The 19,126-nt window shown below is 36.8% G+C and overlaps 1 pseudogene; it reads right to left on the bottom strand.

Moving 5' to 3' along the window:
* Positions 1-13,239: 13,239 nt before the first annotated feature.
* Positions 13,240-15,106, bottom strand: LOC135229348 (olfactory receptor 5F1-like; annotated as a pseudogene).
* Positions 15,107-19,126: the final 4,020 nt, after the last annotated feature.

Raw genomic sequence — 19,126 nt, 5'->3', positions numbered from 1 at the left:
AAATTAAAATTGATATTGTAGGCATTAATGAGCTGAAATGGACAGGTAGTGGCCGTTGTGAATCAATCATAAGGCCTACTATGCTGGGAATGCCAAATTGAAGATGAATGGCATCACACTCATTGTCAAAAAGAAAATTTCAGGAACCATTCTGAAACATAACACTGTCAATGATAGGATAATATCCATGAACCTACCAGGAAGATGAGTTAATACGACAGTTACACAAATTTACACACCAACTACTAAGGCTAAAGATGAAGAAATTGAAGATTTTTACCAACTTCTGCATTGTGAAACTGATCGAACCTGCAATCAAGATGCATTGATAATTACTGGTAATTGAGATGCAAATTTGGAAACAAAAAAGAAGGATCAGTATTTGGAAAATATGTACTTGGTGATAGAGATTACTCCAGAGTTCACATGATATAGAATTTTTCAAGACCAATGACTTTTTCTTTCACGATACCTTTTTTCAACAACATAGATGGTAACTATACACATGGACCTACCAGACTGAATATACAGGAATTCAATAGACTACATCTGTGTTAAGAGATGATGGAAAAGCTCAATATCATCGGTCAGAACAAGACCAGGGGCTGACTGTGGAACAGATCATCAACTGATCATATGCAAGTTCAACTTGAATCTGAAAAAATTGAAACAAGTCAAAGTAAGACCTTGAGTATATACCACCTGAATTTAGAGACCATCTCAAGAATAGATTTGAAAATTGAGCACTAATGACCAAACACCAGACAAATTCTGGAATGACATCAAGGACGTCATACATGAAGAGAAGTAAAAGGCTATTAAAAAGACAGGAAAGAAAGAAAAGACCAAAATAGATGTCAGAAGAGACTCGACTCTGAAACTTGCTCTTGAAAGTTGAGTAGTTAAAAAGAAGAAAGGATGAAAAGAAAGAGCTGAACAGAAGATTTGAAAGGGCAGCTCAAGAAAACAAAGTAGTATAATGAAATGTCCAAAGACCTGGAGTTAGAAAACCAAAGAGGAAGAACATACTTGGCATTTCTTTAGCTGAAAGAGCTGAAGAAAAAAAAAAAATCAAGCATTGAGTTGCAATTTTGAAGAATTCTATAGGGAAAACATTGAATGATGCAGGAAGCATCAAAAGAAGATGAAAGGGGTGTACAAAGTCACAACACCAAAAAGAATTGGTTGATGTTCAACCATTTCAGAAAGTAGCATATGATCAAAAACCAATAGTAGTGAGGGAAGAAGTTCAAGTTGCACTGAAGGCATAAGTGAAAAACAAGGATCCGGGAATTGATGCAATACCATTCGAGATGTTTCAACCAACAGATGCATATGGGAGTACTTGGCTGGGCCCACTATAAGCCATACTTCACAGGACCTTGGAACAGAGTGTGAACTCCTGGGAATTTTTCTTTTGGCCTAAGGTAGAGAAATATGGGAAGCAAGGGAGGGTTTATTACTCTAAGACATGGAGATAGAATGAAGCATCTTTTTTTTTTTTTTCCTTAGGTTGTGCTTCTATTCTGAAGGATAGCAAAATGCCAGGGGTCATCATGTTTGTCATCCTAGCTCCCAGCTTAAATGTAGAAATGCAAATTTAGGGACAGATTTTGAAGAGGAAAGACTTCAGGCAAGAGGTGCCTCTAGACAGAGCCTGTGTGTAGAGGAGTAGAAGCAGTGACAATTATCCTTGAATGGAGTACTATTATCATGGGGTCCAGAAGCACCAATGTTACATTGTTTACCACAATGCTGAGGCTGCCCCACCACTGCCTGGGGGCTACTCATGCATTCCTTATTCATGACAACTCCATACCACTTCACACTGAGACATGCGAAAAATATAGGCGCATTATGGGACACTGGGGGAAACTCTGATCTGCTTTCTACTTTCTGCTGAGAGTGTGCTTTCCTGGGGTTTCTAGCTTTTCGTCCTCATAACTCTGATACAAATTTCCTCATTGGAAGATCTCTCCCACATGTATAAGTTTGGTCATCTTTTTTTTTGAGATCTACATTCCCAATATTGATATACCTTTTTTCCAATCTATAATTGTAGAACTTCAGATGTGTGTCGTCTGAACATCTAAAATTTTCCTTTAAGCAGCTTTTCCTTTGTTTTAGGATACCTATTGCCATCAAGTCAATTGTGACTCATGGCAGCTTCATGTATTTCAGAGTAGAACTATAAACTTCATAAGGTTTTCAATGGCTATGATCTTATGGAAGTAGATGGCCAAGACTGTCTTCTGCGATGACAATGGGTGGATTCGAAATACCAGCCTTTTAGTTAGTAGCTAAGAGCAAACAGTTTGTGTGACCCAGGAACCAACAGAGACCACTTAGATTACTTTTAGGCAGGACAAAATACTTCACTTTGATTGAGATTAGAGGGAAGAATTATGAAATTCTGAAAAGATCCTGAAGATAGAGTCTCGATTTTTTTTTTCAAACAGTTCTAATTAATACGCATAATCTTCCAGTCCTGATGCCCTGTTCTTCATATAGTTCAGCTTCTCAGATTGTTTGCTCAGCATTCAAATTGAATAGGTGTGGTGAAAGGAGACACCCCTGAAGCACACCTTTCCTGACTTTAAACTATGCAGTATTCCTTTGTTCTTTTCGAACAACTCCCTTTTAATCTATGTCCAGTTTTGTCATGAGCACAATTAAGTGTTCTGGAATTCTCTTTCTTCATAGTTTTATCCTTAAATTTTATGATCCACACAGTCAATTGTATTTACATAGTCAATTGTATTTACATAGTCAATAAAACACAGGTAAACATCTTTCTGGTATTCTCTGCTTTCATCCAGGATCCATCTGACATCAGCTATGATATCCCTGGTTCCACGCCCTTTTCTGAATCCAGCCTGAATTTCTGGCAGCTCCTGTAGATACATTGCTGCATCTGCCTTTGAATGATCTTCAGCAAAATTTTGCTTGCCTGTGAAATTAACAATGTTGTTCTATAAATTCTGCATTCTGTTGGATCACCTTTCGTGGGAATAGGCATAAATATGAATCTCTTCCAGTCAGTTGGCCAGATAACTGTCTTCCAAATTTTTTGGCTTAGACAAGTGAGCACTTTGAGTACAGCATCCATATGTTGAAACATCTCAGTTGATATTCCGTCAATTCCTGGAGCCTTGTTTTTTAGCCAATGCCTTCAATGCAGCTTGGACTTCTTGCTTCAGTACCACTGGTTCCTGATCATATGCTACCTCTTGAAATGGTTGAATGTTGACTAATTCTTTTTGGTATAACTACTCTGTGTGCTCCTTCCATCTTCTTTTGATGGTTCCTGCATTGTTTAATATTTTCTCCGGAGAACCCTTCACTTTTGCAACTTGAGGCTTGAATTTTTTCTTCAGCTCTTTCAGCTTGAGAAACACCGAGAGTGTTCTTCCCTTTCAGTTTTCTATCTCCAGCTCTTTGCACATGTCATTATAATACTTTATTTTTTCTTCTCGAACTGCCCTTTGAAATCTTCATTCAGTTCTCTTACTTCATCATTTCTTCCTTATGTTTTAGCTGCTTGACGTTTGACAGCTAGTTTCAGAGTCTCCTCTGACATCCATCTTGGTCTTTTCTTTTTTTCCTGTCTTTTCAATGACCTCTTGCTTTCTTCATATATGATGTTTTTCATGTCGTTCCACAACTTGTCGGCCTGAGGTCATTAATTTTTAACACGTCAAATCTATTCTTGAGATGGTCTCTAAATTCAGGTGGGATTTACTCAAGGTAGTATTTTGGCTCTTGTGGATTTGCTCTGATTTTCTTCAGTTTTAGCTTGAAGTTGCATGTGAGCAATTGATGGTCTGTTCCACAGTCGGTGCCTGGCATTGTTCTGACTGATGATATTGAGCTTTGCCACCATCTCTTTCCACAGATGTAGTCAATTTGATTCCTGTGTGTTCCATCTTGTATAGTTGCCATTTATGTTGGTGAAAAAAGGTATTTGCAATGAAGAAGTCGTTGGTCTTGCAAAATTCTATCATTTGATCTCTGACGTTGTTTCTATCACCAAGGCCGTCTTTTCCAACTACGGATCATTCTTCTTTGTTTCTACCTTTCGCCTTCCAGTCACCAGTAATTATCAATGCATCCTGGTTGTATGTTAGATCAATTTCAAACTGCAGAAATGGTAAAAATCTTCTATTTCTTCATCTTTGGTCTTAGTGGTTGGTGCATAAATTTGAATAATAGCCATATTAACTGGTCTTCCTTGTAGGCGTATGGATATTATCATATCACTGACAGTGTTGTACTTCCGGATAGACCTTGAAATGTTCTTTTTGACAATGAATGCCATACCATTCCTCTTCAAGTTGTCATTCCCAGCATAGTAGACTATATGATTGTCCCATTCATAATGGCCCATACCATTCCATTTTTGCTCACTAATGCCTAGGATATCAATGTGTAGGATATCAATGTATATCCATTTCATTTTTGATGATTTCCAATTTTCCTAGATTTATACTTCATATATTCCTTGTTCTGATTTTTAATGGATTTTCAGTTGTTTCTTCCCATTTTGAGTTGTGCCACATCAGCAAATGAAGGTCTCAAAAGCTTTACTCCAACCCAGTCATTAAGATTGACTCCATTTTGAGGAGACGGCTCTTCCTCAGTAGCTTTTTGAATGCCTTCCAACCTGGGGGCTCATCTTCTGGCACTGTATTGGACAATGTTCCACTGTTATTCATAAGGTTTTCAGTGGCTAATCCTTTTCAGATATAGACTGCCGGGTCCTTCTTCCTAGTCTGCCTTAGCCTGAAAGCTCAGCTGAAACCTATCCTCCCTGGGTGACCCTGGTGGTATGTGAATACCAGTGGCATAGCTTCCAGCATCACAGCAACATGCAAGCCCCCACACTAGGATAAACTGACAAACAATTGGGAGAGTAACCCTGTAGGACCAGTAAAACTACCTATAGGGTTTCCAAGGAGCAGTTGGTGGATTTGAACTGCTGGCCTTTAGGGTTAGCAGCCAAACTCTTAACCACTGTGCTACCAGGGCTCCACTTTGCAGATAGTCATTATTTAATACATGACTGCTTATACCTGGTCATAGTTGATCAGTTTGGCAATGGAAGGGATACCCAACATGGTCTAGTCAGAGAACTTCCCTGTGACTGTTTGAATAAGAACTAAGACTGTAGCTATAATTTTTTAAGCTTCGGAGTTGTTGGCCATGTCTCCTCCCATATTAACTATGGTAGAACTTCAAGGACATAGAGCAGAATTAAACAGATGTGCATTAAATAGGAGAAATGAGACAAGGAAATAGAGTCCTATGTTGTATAGGAGTGCTTGCTTCAAGTTGTTCCCTGAATCCAGCTGCTGGGTTAGACCCTGTTTTTCATGCAATATATCCCACTATCTTGATTAGGTGGGTTTGATTAAGGATTCTGAGATTGTAATGAGAAATCTAGCTATTGTAATGTCTCTCCCATGCCTATTCTCACTGAAGACAGACAAAAAAACTAGATGCTAATATTCACATTATATATGAAATGATTTGTCTCTGAAGTGCAGCAGGGATTGAAGGATGCAGCCATTCTCCTGCACAGAAAGGCAATACTTTTGACAATGACTTTGGCATTTTTATTGAGAGCATATCCCACAATACCAACTTGTTGCCATCAAGCTGATTCCAACTCACAGTATCCCTACAAGACATAGTAGAACTATCCCATAGGGTTTCCAAGGAGCAATGAGTAGATTTGATCTGCTGAACTTTGGTTAGCAGCCAAGCTTTTAACCACGGTGTCACCAGGGCTCCATCACACAACAGTAGCAGAGAAATGGTGTGAGAAGGCTGAAGCAGAAAGAATGCATATGAGATAGTTCATTAATCTGGTTCATCACATCTTTTTGGGATATTTAAAAGCCTGCTTAGTTGCCCTTTCTAATCCTCAATTGAATCAAGTACCACCACCGTATCATAGTTGTGTGGAATAAAATAAAGTATACAATTTAAAAACCCCATTGATATATCTGGTTTTCTATTATTATTATTGCTGCTTTTCATATACCTTCTTGTTCCTACCTTAATTATTTAAAGCAAATTTGTATGCCATTTATTCTAATGTCTATTAAAAATAAAATATTGAATCTCTTTTACGGCTAGACTGAGGTAGAAGATGGCATATCTCAGGAGAAATCTTTACAACTCATTTCAGAAAAAAATTGGGGGAGTGCTGTCAATTCCACACATTTGTGAATTTCTCATTAAATATCTGTCCTCAAAGCCGTTGTGTCACAAATTCATGCAAACTTTCCTCAAGAACCATCCCCGTCAGCCTACATTGATTCATAATATGAGTCAATCAATAACTTTGCTCATATCTCCGTAGTACATATCAGATCACCAAATACAACCCTTGGTCTAGCAAGGAGATAGTCTACCTGGGAAAATGTGCAGGAGTCTGTGAACTTTTATGGGAATTCTAGTGCATTAGAAAAAGAAAGACCCTTCTGAATAGGGTCATGAATGGTAGAGATCTTTAACTTGTTCCTGACTTAGTGGACATGACTCTAGGTTTCCAGCTATTCAGCAAGATACTGGCTTTAAATCTAAAAGAAATACATGAAGACGATGAAGATGATAGACAGGAAAATAGATAGTTAGATAGATGATAGATAGATAGGAATGTTAAGAAAATATCCGTGGGATTGTATTTTCACGTAAACTTCTATTGTAAGGTAAACCTGGTAAATCATGTGAAAAGGTTGTTCAGCATTTATGGGACTATGCATTGCATCATTGCTCCAATGGGTCCAATTCAAATGGAAAAGGATAATTACTGTGCACATTTACTTGTAAATCAAAATTTAAATAGCTTGAATTTCTAACCCCACAACTGGATTACATATCTAATGTCTTTTCTTTGTTTTACAACTTTTCGAGATATAAATCACTTAAAATGTACCTATTAAAATGAAGTTGTGAAACCATCACTATGATCTAATTTTAAAACACTTCATCAATACCCATTTGTAGTCATGCCTCATCCTTTCTACCTCCTTCCCCTCCTACGCCCTTGGTAATCTATTTTTTGTCCCCTTAGATTAGTCTATTCTGGACATTTCATAAAAATTGAATCATAAATATGTTTTGTGTGTATGTGTTTGCAACTGCCGTCCTTCACTTAGCATAGTTTGTTTTTGTTTTTAATTTGCAGTTGCAGCATTTATCTTTACTTCATTCCTTTTTATTGCTGAACAATGTTCCATTATATAGATAAATCATATTTTATGTTCACAACTGATAAACATCTGAGTTGTTTTCTGTCTTTATTACGAAAAATACTGCTATGATATATGTGGTAATAGAGCTAGACGTTAAAAAGACGTTAGTATGGATTAATGTTTAGCTTAATATGGATATTGATGGTTACAAATGGAAATAATACATACGCACACACACACACACACACATATACACACAATATGCATGCAGATATTTTCTTGCTCTGTCATTTGAGAGGGCCTGGTTTTCACTGGCTAATGCTTTTCAGAAGTAGACTGCCGGGTCCTTCTTCCTGATGTTTTCAGGAGGGATCAGTCCCTGGAGAAGGACATTTATGATTAGCAGAGTACAGGCCAGCGGAAAAGAGGAAGACCCTCAGTGAGGTGGATTGACACAGTGGCTGCAACAATGAGCTCAAGCATAACAACGATTGTAAGGATGGCGCAGGACCGGGCAGTGTTTCATTCTGTTGCGCATAGGGTCGCTATGAGTCGGAACCAACTCGATGGCACCTAACAACAACAACAACAGAACTAATGATATTCCAGGAGCCATGTGCACAACTAGTTCCCAGATCTTGGTTTCTAATTTCAGTTTCCAATTTAAGGAACAAGAGTTCTTTGAAGAAATGGCTGACTCTAGGTCTAGGGCAGGAAATATGCAAGATGAATCTGGAGCATGTTTTATTGTGAAAAAGAAGAAAAGCTTAAAAATCCAATGAAATAACAAACAAAAAGCAATGAACATTGAGGCAGGTATGTCAAATGTGCACAGGAGTCAACTTAAAGAGCTCCCAATGGACAAACTGAAACAATCTGAGCGACAAAATAACTGAAGTAGTATTGGATTATATAAATATCTGTAAGTCCACACTTACATAAATAAATTATTGAATTACTAAATAAGTTGGGAAGAAGATATAAATCATTCACATAGAATCATTCCAAATGATTTAAATGGGTATCCTATTAGTGGAAATGTTGTAAAATTTGTCTTATTTGGATATTTAATTTACCATAAGACAATGTGGTGGTGAAGTTTTGAAAAGGACATTTTGCTGTTTTCTGTATAAAGAGGTTAAATTTAGCTAATGAAGGTGAGAAAAAACATCAGTATGGCATATAATCCACGAACTGAGGGTTATATCAGTATTTTAGAGTGTTGTCCCTGTAAGACCTGCTGCAGAAACACCTGTAAGAATTACATATGAATTCTCCTGGAGGCCATTCTAAGGAGGCTTGGAGGTGCAACAGTTAAGTGTTTAGCTGCTAACCCAAAGGTTGCTAATCAGAAGGTTGGCAGTTCAAACCCATCCATCGACTCCTCAGAAAAGTCCTGGAGCTGTTTCTGTAAAGATTACAGTCTAGAACATCCTAAAAGGCAGTTCTATGTTGTCACATGGTGTCGCTATGATACAAAAATTAACTCCACAGCATCTAACAACATTAAGAGAGGCCATTCCAGGCCTAGTAAACCAGACTATCCAGTGTTAACGGCTGAACATATTCCTACTGAATCTGATATATACTGGACTTTAAAACCAACTTTCTTTACTTACACCCTGTTCCCATACTCACTTTAGTCATCTTTGAGCCTCAGTCATCAGGAAAATATGCATGTCATGGGATAAACAGAGTCTGTTGCAGGTGGAGCATTTAAGGGTATAGAGAATAATAGAAAAAGTTGACCGGTGGTAAAACTGGAAGGATGAATGTGATTGTAGGTTATATGAACACCTTTAGCAGTTACAAAAGCACTGTTAAAGATCATTTATGGCTTTTAACCATTTCTCTCCAAAGGTGTATATAATGGAAATTTAAAAAGTCATTAATGACATAATTATAGAATAACCTGAAACACATTTACTTTTGAGTTTTTAGTAGACAAAACACACACACATACACCAAACATTTTTTTTTCCCCATCAAGCAATTCATAAAAAGTGATAGATTTTGGATCCTAGATAATTTGTGAAGTAGCATTTATAAAGATGTTGTATCATGCTTAATGGTTAATTAAGCCAAATATACTTAGATGTTAATTAATGCAGATTTTCTTTTAAAAAATTTTTTTAAAAGTGCAGCTCTCAAAATTAAATAGCAAAATGCAAAAAAAGAAAAAAAAAGTAAGATCACATTGTTACTAGTGCTGTTATTTTATTCCTTACTCCATTCACAAGCCCAAGGATGCAACATCAGAAAAAAAAAAAAAAATTGAACCCAGACCAGGAATGGATTCAGTTAAACAATCAACATCCCTGATATGAAAAATGCTGATTGCTGAGAGAGGATACAGATGACAGAATTAAGATGACATCTTTGATAAGAAAAGTAAAATGGGGTAATATATGTATCACAGAGCATTTGTGAAATGTGTCCCGGCAACAACCTTTGGAGAAAGTCTGCTCAGTGGTTCAGACGTTGGTATCAAGGCGTGTTAATTAAAATCAAAGCAAAACCAAATCCATTGCCATCGAGTGGATTCCGACTTACAGCGACCCTATGGTACAGAGTACCACTGCCCCCACAGAATTTCCAAGGAGTGTCTGGTCGACTCAAACTGCAGACCTGTTGGTTAGCAGCTACAGCTCTTAACCACTACACCACCCGTGTTTACAGAAGCATGTTAGAGTGTCTTTAAAATCCCATGGGTTTTTTCATGTCAAATTTATTATTTAGGGCTAGGAAAATCAATATTAAATAGATACTTCTTATGAGTCTCATATGAAGCTATCAGCCTATCCCTAAGGGAAAATCTAATATGTGTTATTGTTGTAGGAATAAAATCAAAATTAAAAAACAGAAAATCACTAGCAATGGTCCATTTAAAAAATAGGAACTTGTTTGTCGCTCTTTTTCTGATCTTTGATGACATTTTCAGAGTCCACGGTGAGCTAGAAAATTACTATTGGGCAATAAAACTATGCCATTGTAATTAACCATTACATCTGTATCAGAAACCCTGGTGGCGTAGTGGTTAAGTGCTCAGGCTGCTAACCGAATGGACGGCTGTTCGAATCCACCAGCCGCTCCTTGGAAGCTCTATGGGGCAGTTTTACTCTGTCCTCTAGGGTCGCTATGAGTCGGAATTAACTCACGGCACTGGGTTCGGTTTTTTGGTTTATTTCTGTGTCATTTGTTCCTTAATTTTTTTTTTTTCTTCAGATAATGCTCACCAGATCTAGATCTCAAATGATTCTGATACCCCGTCATCTTCTGTAACACATGATTTGGGCATAATGATTTTATGATTTGTGAAATGAAACTTTAAATTTTCTTTTACTTTTTTCATACTACTTATATAAGCATTCTGTTTCCCAGGAAAATAAACTATTTTCTATTCCAATACTCTGAATTTGCCCTTTTTTTTTTTTAACCTTACTGCTTCTCCTATAATTATATTAATAAATTTTGACATTCCTCAACACAAACTCAGTTAATAAATTGCATTTTATTTATTTTCTTTTGTTTATTTGTTCATTTAACAACACATGCAGTTAAAAATGTTGGTACAAATTCTGAGTTCGAGGGCTTCTAGCCTGATTCAGAAACTCAGAGGAGATTTTGAGATAAATCTTGACCGTGTCTATCATTTTCTTCAAAAATCTTCAATTTCTGTCCACAATGTTCATCATTTTCTCCTTTTTTTCAGAATATATATTTTTTATTATACTTTAAATGAATGTTTACAGAACAAACTAGTTTCTCATTAAACAGTTAGGACACATATTTTTTTATGACATTGGTTAACAACCCCACAAGATGTTAACACTCCCCTTCTTGAACTTGGGCTCCCTATTACCAGCTTTCCTGTTCCCTCCTGACTTCTAGTCCTTGCCCCGGGGCTGGTGTGCCCCTTTAGTCTCATTTTGTTTTGTGAGGCTCTCTAAGCTTTGGCTGAGGGGTGAACTTTGGGAGTGACTTCATTACTGAGCTAAAATGGTGTCCGGGGCCATACTTTTGGGGTTTCTCCAGTCTCTGTCAGACCAGTAAGTCTGGTCTTTTTTTTATGAGTTACAAATTTGTTCTACATTTTTCTCCAGCTCAGTCCAGGGCCCTCCATTGTGACCCCTGTCAGAGCAGTCAGTGGTGGCCGCTGGGCACCATCTAGTTGTGCTGGATTCATTGTGGTAGAGGCCATGGTAGTCGCAGTCCATCAGTCCTTTGGACTAATCTTTCCCTTGTATTTTTAGTTTTCTTCATTCTCCCTTGCTCGCAGGCTTTTAAGACCCCAGACTCTGAGTACCAAAGTAGAATGTAGAACATTTTCTTTATAAACTATGTTATGCCAATGAGCTAGATGTTCCCCAAGGCCATGGTCCCCATAGCCATCAGCCCAGCAATTTGATCCTTCTGGGAGTTAGTATGTGTCTAGGGAGCTTCCATGATCTTGCCTTGTACAAGTTGTGCTGGCTTCCCCAGTATTGCACATTGTCTTACCCTTCACCAAAGTTATTACTTATCTACTGTCTATTTAGTGTTTTTTCATCCCCACCTCTTCCCCTTCCTTGTAACCATCAAAGATTGTTTCTTTTTTGTGTGTAAACGTTTTCATGAGTTTTTACAGTAGTGGTCTCATACAATATTTGTCCTTTTGTTATTGACTTATTTCACTCAGCATAATGCCCTCCAGATTCATCCATGTTAGGAGATGCTTTGCAGGTTTGTCATTGTTCTTTATTGTTTCATAATACTACATTGTGTGTAGGTACAATAGTTTGTTTACCCATTCATCTAATAATGGCATCTAGTTTGTTTCCATCTTTTTGCTATTTTGAACAATGTTGCAATGAACATGAGTGTGCATCTGTCTATTCCTGTGACAACTCTTATTTCTCTAGGATAAACTCCTAGAAGTGGAATTGCTGAATCATATGGTATTTCAGTTTCTAACTTTCTAAGGAAGCACCATATACTTTTCCAGAATGGTTTATCATTTTGCATTCCCACCAGTAGTGCATAAGAGTTATGATCTCCCTGTAGCCTCTCCAACATTTGCTATTTCCTGTTTTTTTGATTCATGCTAGTAACACTGGGGTGAGATGGTATCTCACTGTGGTTTTCATTTGCATTTTTCTAATGGCTAGTGATCACGAGCATTTTCTCATGTGTCTGTTGGCCACCTGAATGTCTTCTTTGGTGAAGTGTCTGTTCATTTCCTTTGCCCATTTTTTAATTGGATTACTTGTCTTTCTGTTGTAGAGGTGTTGGATTTTCCTGTAGATTTTAGACATTAGACCTTTGTCTGCTTTGTAATAGCCAATTTTTTTTTCTCAGTCTGTAGATTCTCTTTTTACTCTTTTGGTGAAGTCTTTTGATGAGCATAGATCAAAACAAAATGTATCTAAAGCCCTAAGTATCAGAATAACTACATTTCATCTCCCAATTGTTCCTATTCCTAAATGTTACATCAGAAGGAACATAATATTAGTGTCTTATTCATCTAGTGCTGCTATAACAGGAATATCACAAGTGGATGTCTTTAATAAAAGGAAGTTTACTTCCTCACAGTAAAATAGGCTAAAAGCCCAAATTCAGGGTGTCGGCTCCAGGGGAAGTCTTTCTCTCTCCGTCGGCCTTCTCATCAGTCTTCCCCCGACTAGGGATTCTTTGCAGAGGGACCTTAAGCCCAAAGGATCCTGGCACTGCTTTCTTGGTGGTATGAGTTTCCCCTCTCTGCTCACTTCCCTTTCTTTTTTTTCTCTTGTAAGATAAAAGGTGGTACAGGCCACGCCCCAGGGAAACTCCGTTTATATTGGATCAGGGATGCGACCTGGGTAAGGGTGTTACAATCCTACCCTAATCCTCTTTAACATAAAATTACAGTCACAAAATAGAGGAGAACCACACAATACTGGAAATCATGGCCTAACCAAGTTGACACATATTTTGGGGGGAAACAATTCAATACACAAAAATTACTACTTGTTCATGTAATATTTTTATCACATATTTGATTCCCTTTATACATGCCTACCTTCATATTAATAATGCTTAGCGTTACTCTTGAGATTAATTTCAAGTTTTTTTGATAATTGAGGGAAGAATTCTATGAAAAGAAAAATTAAAAGCCAGTTCTAAAGAATGAGGGTCATAGCCATCCACTGAATATTTATCTACATCCTTTGGAACTCTGCCCCACGGAACTCTTTGTAGTACTTGGGTGCTTTTGCGTGTGATTTTGTGTATGTTTGAATCCAGGAGACAGAAAGGGAGAAAAAGTCTTAGAATTTTTTGAGGAGAAGGGTATGATGGAAAGAGTACTATAATTGATGAATTCTAATCAGTCAGCAGTTTTCTTGATGGCATATTTTTATACAAACTCATATGTATTCTTTAATTAATGTGCATGTAAACATAGGTGGGAAAAGAGAAATAAATGTTTGGAAGTTTCACGTTTTAATAAAACTGCAGCTCTGAAATTTGATTTAAGCAACTCTCTCCATAAGGAATATCAATAAATTAAAAAAGAAAATCCATTATAATATAAAAGCATTTTTTAAATATATGACATATAGAAAACAATTATTTTAAAAGTGATGAAAATAAGTACTTAAGGGAAACAATGAATGGATAGTCCAAAACATCCTACATGGTAGGTCTTATAACATTGTGACTTTTATTTCTAAACACTTAATCCCTTAATTTCCATGGCCAAGATTTCATTATGAATAAACTGTATTGGTAAGGACCCAGTGAAGTTATACAATAATTATAAGATGAAGATCCTGTAGTCCCGTGTTAGTGTTTTAATCTATATTATCCATGATTGGATACAGATACTTGAGTATTTACAGAATGTATTTACTTTGAAAATACTTTAATGAACACCAATATGCTTGAACTAGGCTTTGAAGGTTAATTAAATACTCCACTTATTTTGGAAAATTACTCACACAATCACATAAATGAAGGGATTCTTTTCCTGTTAATCACATTCCATGAAGCCGTCTTTACTTCCTTATTCCTGAGGCTGTAGATCAGAGGGTTCAGCATGGGGATCACCACTGTGTAGAACACGGAAGCCACTTCATCCTGACTCAGGGAGTAGCTAGAACTGGGTCTCAGACAAGTATAGATGGAGGTTGCATAGAACAGAATTATAGCAGTCAAGTGGGAGGCACAAGTTGAGAATGCTTTGCGCCTCCCCTCCCCTGAATGCATACAAAAGATGGAGACGAGAATGTAGGAGTAGGAAGTAAGGATGACCAGCAGAGCACCGACCATATTCACACCAGCAAAAGTGGAAAAGATGCTTTCATTCAGGCATGTGTCAGAACAAGAGAGCTTTAAAAGAGGGGGGCTGTCACAGAGGAAGTGATGGATGATATTGGAACCACACAATGGTAAGCTGCTTACATAACTTGTGTTAACCATGGAGTTCAGCAATCCTGCTGTAAAGGCCCCAGCTGCCATTTTAAGGCAGACTCTCCTGGACATGATTAAGGAGTAAAGGAGTGGGTTACATATGGCCACATAACGGTCATAGGCCATTAACCCAAAGAGGATGCATTCAGTTGTTGCCAGGGCGATAAAGAAATACATCTGCAGGAAGCAGCCAGCAAAGGCGATGGTTTTCTTCTCAGACAAGAGATCTACCAGCATCTTTGGGGTGATGGTGGACGAGTAGCAAACCTCCACAAAGGACAAGTTAGCCAGGAAGAAATACATGGGTGTGTGAAGTCGAGAGTCCGCCCTGATTAGCAGGATCATAACCACATTCCCCAGGACTGTGAGTGTGTAAATCACAACAAGAACAAAAAGAGGGTGATCTGTAGCTCCAGGGTGTCTGCTAATTCCAGCAGGATGAACTCGGTCAGTGAGGTACGATTTTTTCTGGTCATTTGTTACAAAGAGATTTTGTGTAAACTTTGAATCAAGTGTAAATATTTCCCTCTCCAAAACTTTACAGGAAGAAGTTGAAATGTCAATGAGGATATTTATACATGGAAATAAATAAATAAAAACCTAGGATAACATGGAATAGTAAATAAAATGACTGAAGAATGGAAAATTAGAGTACTACTGGAAAATATATTTTGTTTTAACAAGCAATTGTATCGAAGCTGGGTTGGAGGACTTTTAAATCACTTACCTAAGTCCACAGACTCCAGTTCAGCTTCTGCAAATATAACATTGGTTGTTTCCTTCTTTGTATGCCAGCCCACAATCAAAAGTAAAGGATAGAAATATTCTTGCTGAAGTCTCTCAGATTCTCTGTACAATTATGTGGATTTATCTCAAGGATATTATTTTCTCTCCCTTAAAATCACTCTGCACAGCCATCTCTCCAAAATGCATACCTACATTACCGTCGGAGATAGCTTTTGTGAAACGTAACCCTAAGTAGGAAAAATTTTGGCAATTATAGCTAAGCAATACTTTGACAACGATTATAAACTTAAGAATTTTATAATTTTCCAACTTGAACCAAACGGTTGTTCTTGTTACAAGAAAGGCACACATATCAAATTAATGCCATTTAATAGCAGATATGGCATTTCTGCACCCCAGTGAATAACAGTACCAAATCCTTAGAATTCTTTAACATTAGGGTTTCTCATTTGGGGTGCTGTGAGTTGGAGTTGACTCGATGGCAATGGGTTCACTTGCGGGTTAAAAAAAATAAAAATAAAAATTTCATCTTTTTAAAAATGCAGTGTAAAGTTGAATTACCTGTTTATTAAATCTGAGATAACTTCTGAGCAAATACATGTTGAGGTGCTTTTATTTAGTTTTCCTTCAAGAGAATTGGGGAACTATGGGGATTAGATATAGGTGTTAATTGTGTAGTCAATTCTCTAAAGACAGGAAGTTCAGTCTCAATAGAAAAAAATATGACACTAAATGCATACACATATATTTCAAAGCTGATGGCATCTGACATGTGGAGCTCGCATCATAATGTGGTTTCTGCTCTCCGTGTTCTTTTAAAGTTCTTCACCAAAGTCAGAGTAAAGAATTTTTAATTGACTATTTACATTGCTTCTCTCTTGATATTTTTAGCTTATTCCAAAGGAATACATAGAACACTACCAAATTTGGTCTTTTCCTTCGTCCATGTGTGTCTATCCAGGTAAATTTATCCTACAATTCAGCTCCAAGTGAAGTTAATGAGAAACTGCCTAGTATTCTAGAAATACTCTTGCCAGAGCAAATAAGAAAATAGATAACCGAAACAAGGTTCCTTTTATGAGTTCAACTTTTTTTTTTTTTCTTGGTTATTTGGCATTACTCTCTGTTACTATCAGTCTATAATGGGTGTCTAGAACAGCATTTCTGGACTAAATTTACAGGTGAAAAAAGATGAAATAAATCTCATTGAGGGTCCATACTCAGGGGGAACCTATTTGCACAAAGAACTCAAAGTGAATCCAATACTGTATTAAACTTCTTCAGATTAAATTCCCAATTAATCCTCTACACTAGTCCTTGGGTTTGACATTATTATTATTTCCATTTTACTGATGAGGAAAGCAAGGGTTTAATCTGTTAAATGACTTCACAGTAGACACACTGCTAAGAAGTAGAGGGATTGACTTGAATACGACCTTGAATATAGAGAATTAATGAATTCTTAACCGGTTCCATTTTAACTCAGCCTTAGTCACTTAGTCATTTAGTCACATGAAATGTTGGTAATATCCCATTATTATTCTTTTAGCATCAGGTGATGTCCCCTTTTTCGTTCCTGATGACTTGATATTCTTTTTTTTTCTTGGGTGGTGTGCCTAGTAGTTTAACAATTTAATTAACATTTTCAAACGAACTGCTTTTCTTTTGATTGTTTTACTCTATTGTACTCTATTATCAATTTCATTGATTTCTGCTCTTGCGTTTTTGTTTTGTTTTTTTTTTTTCCTTTTCCTCTGCTTTGGGAAGCTCAAATTATTGATTTAAATTTCTTTTTGATTTCTAATTCAATTTTTTCTAAATACAGCTTTAACTATGTGCTCACAAGTCAGGTGTATTGTGTTTAAATATATATTTTATCTAATAAATCAGAAAACTCCTAATATCTATTTCTCTAAAGTTATACTTTACATGTTTTTTAATTATTATTATTATTAATGAAATTGTCTTAAGAAAATTTTAGCAACTTGTTTTTTTCCCTAAGTATATCATAAGGTCCATCTTAACTGGTGTGATATATTGTTCCTTTGTTTACCTATGTTTCTACAATTTTTGCTTGGAGTGTAAGGACCTATCTTAATATTCATGCTCCTTAATATTCATGTGATTGTACTTTCTTTCCTCATCTCCCAGCTTTTCTAATGAAAATTTGGTGGGAAAGTCAGATCAAGCCAGTCCCACAAACCTAGCTCTAATGCCTGTAAGTAAGTATGTCTTGGGTTCATGTGAGAAAATGTTTCAGTCTTGAGATGAGTCTTTCAATCGGGTTTCCCGTCACTATGTATTTTCCAACATTATTTTCCAAAAAGCATTTACTCAAGAATTATTAAACTCTGTAAAGTGAATTTCTACTGACTATTACATTTTGTTGTTATGAGTAGGAATCAACTCAAAGGCCAAATTTATTTATTTTTTTAAATACAGTTTGTGTCCATTTCTTATGAAATTATTTTTGAATGGTTGGAAGTTTTATTTAATAAAGTAAATCAAAAGTACTTTAAAAAGTATTCACATTATCTTTGGTATACTCACATACTGAATTCCTAAGATTTTATATGTGGCATCACATATGATAACCTTAATTCCATATGTTACCCATCATGGCAGAAATATTCAAAGGATACACAAGAAGGGAAGATTTGCATTACTTTCTCCCTGATTTATGAAGAGGGTCAAGAAAATTAAGATTCAGAATTACCTTCCTGATAAATTATTGTTTTTGTTCATTTTTTCTTGTATGTTCTATCCAAAAGTCGCCCTGTTCCTTCAAGACCTGGTTAAGAAGACCTTCCATTTTTCTGAAAAACAAAGGTCAGTTTACAGCATATAAGGAACACATCATTTGTTGAAGTAAGACTGATATCCTCTCTTTATACAAGTATATTCTAGTCTGACCATCTAATATGAAGCCTTGTATATTTATCTCATTCATATCTGTCACATAGTCCATAAACAGACAATCCCAATTGCTATTCAATATTTATTCAATTATTAAGGCCACATATTTTTAAACCTTAAAACTGTTAATAAAGTCTTTATTGCTGTTAGGTGCCTTTGAGAAGGGTCCAACTCAGAGTGACCCAATGTATAGCAGAATGAATCATGGCCTGGTCCTTTGCCACGTGCACAATGGTTGCTATGTTTGAGCCTGTTGTTTCAGCCAGTGTGTCAATCCATCCTTCTTAGGCTGTGTTCTCTAGAGAAGCAAAACCAGTAAAGTGTATGAATATATATAGAGAGATTTATATTAAGGAAATGGCTCGTTTGGTTGTAGAGGATGGAACTTCCTAAGTCTGAGAGACAGATTAAGCCTTCTCCTAATTCACACAGCCACAGGAGCTAGTGAACCCAAGATTGGCAGGTCAGAGAGCAGGGCTCTTGCTCTAAGGCTACAAAGAAAAGACTGCAGGTAAGTTGCTGGCTCAAGTCCCAAGAACCAGAGATCAGACGATCAGAAGCCAGCTGCAGGATCCAGAGCGAGCAAAAGCCCTGAGCCTTGCCCGAATGTCCACCTATATTAGATATAGGTCACATGCCCAGTGAAACTCCCTTTCAACTAATTGGCTATTCACAGAAAATCCCATCATGGAGGTGATCATATTATATCAGATTTGATCATGGAAATGATCACAACATTATATGACTGCCAACCTACATCATAACTGCCAAACCACTGAGAATCATGCCCAACCAAGTTGACACACAACCTTAACCATCACCACATCTCATCA

The sequence above is a fragment of the Loxodonta africana genome, unplaced genomic scaffold (genome assembly GCF_030014295.1).
Source record: "Loxodonta africana isolate mLoxAfr1 unplaced genomic scaffold, mLoxAfr1.hap2 scaffold_272, whole genome shotgun sequence".
In the NCBI taxonomy this organism is placed as follows: Eukaryota; Metazoa; Chordata; class Mammalia; order Proboscidea; family Elephantidae; genus Loxodonta; species Loxodonta africana.
This window is presented reverse-complemented; position numbering and strand designations above follow the sequence as displayed.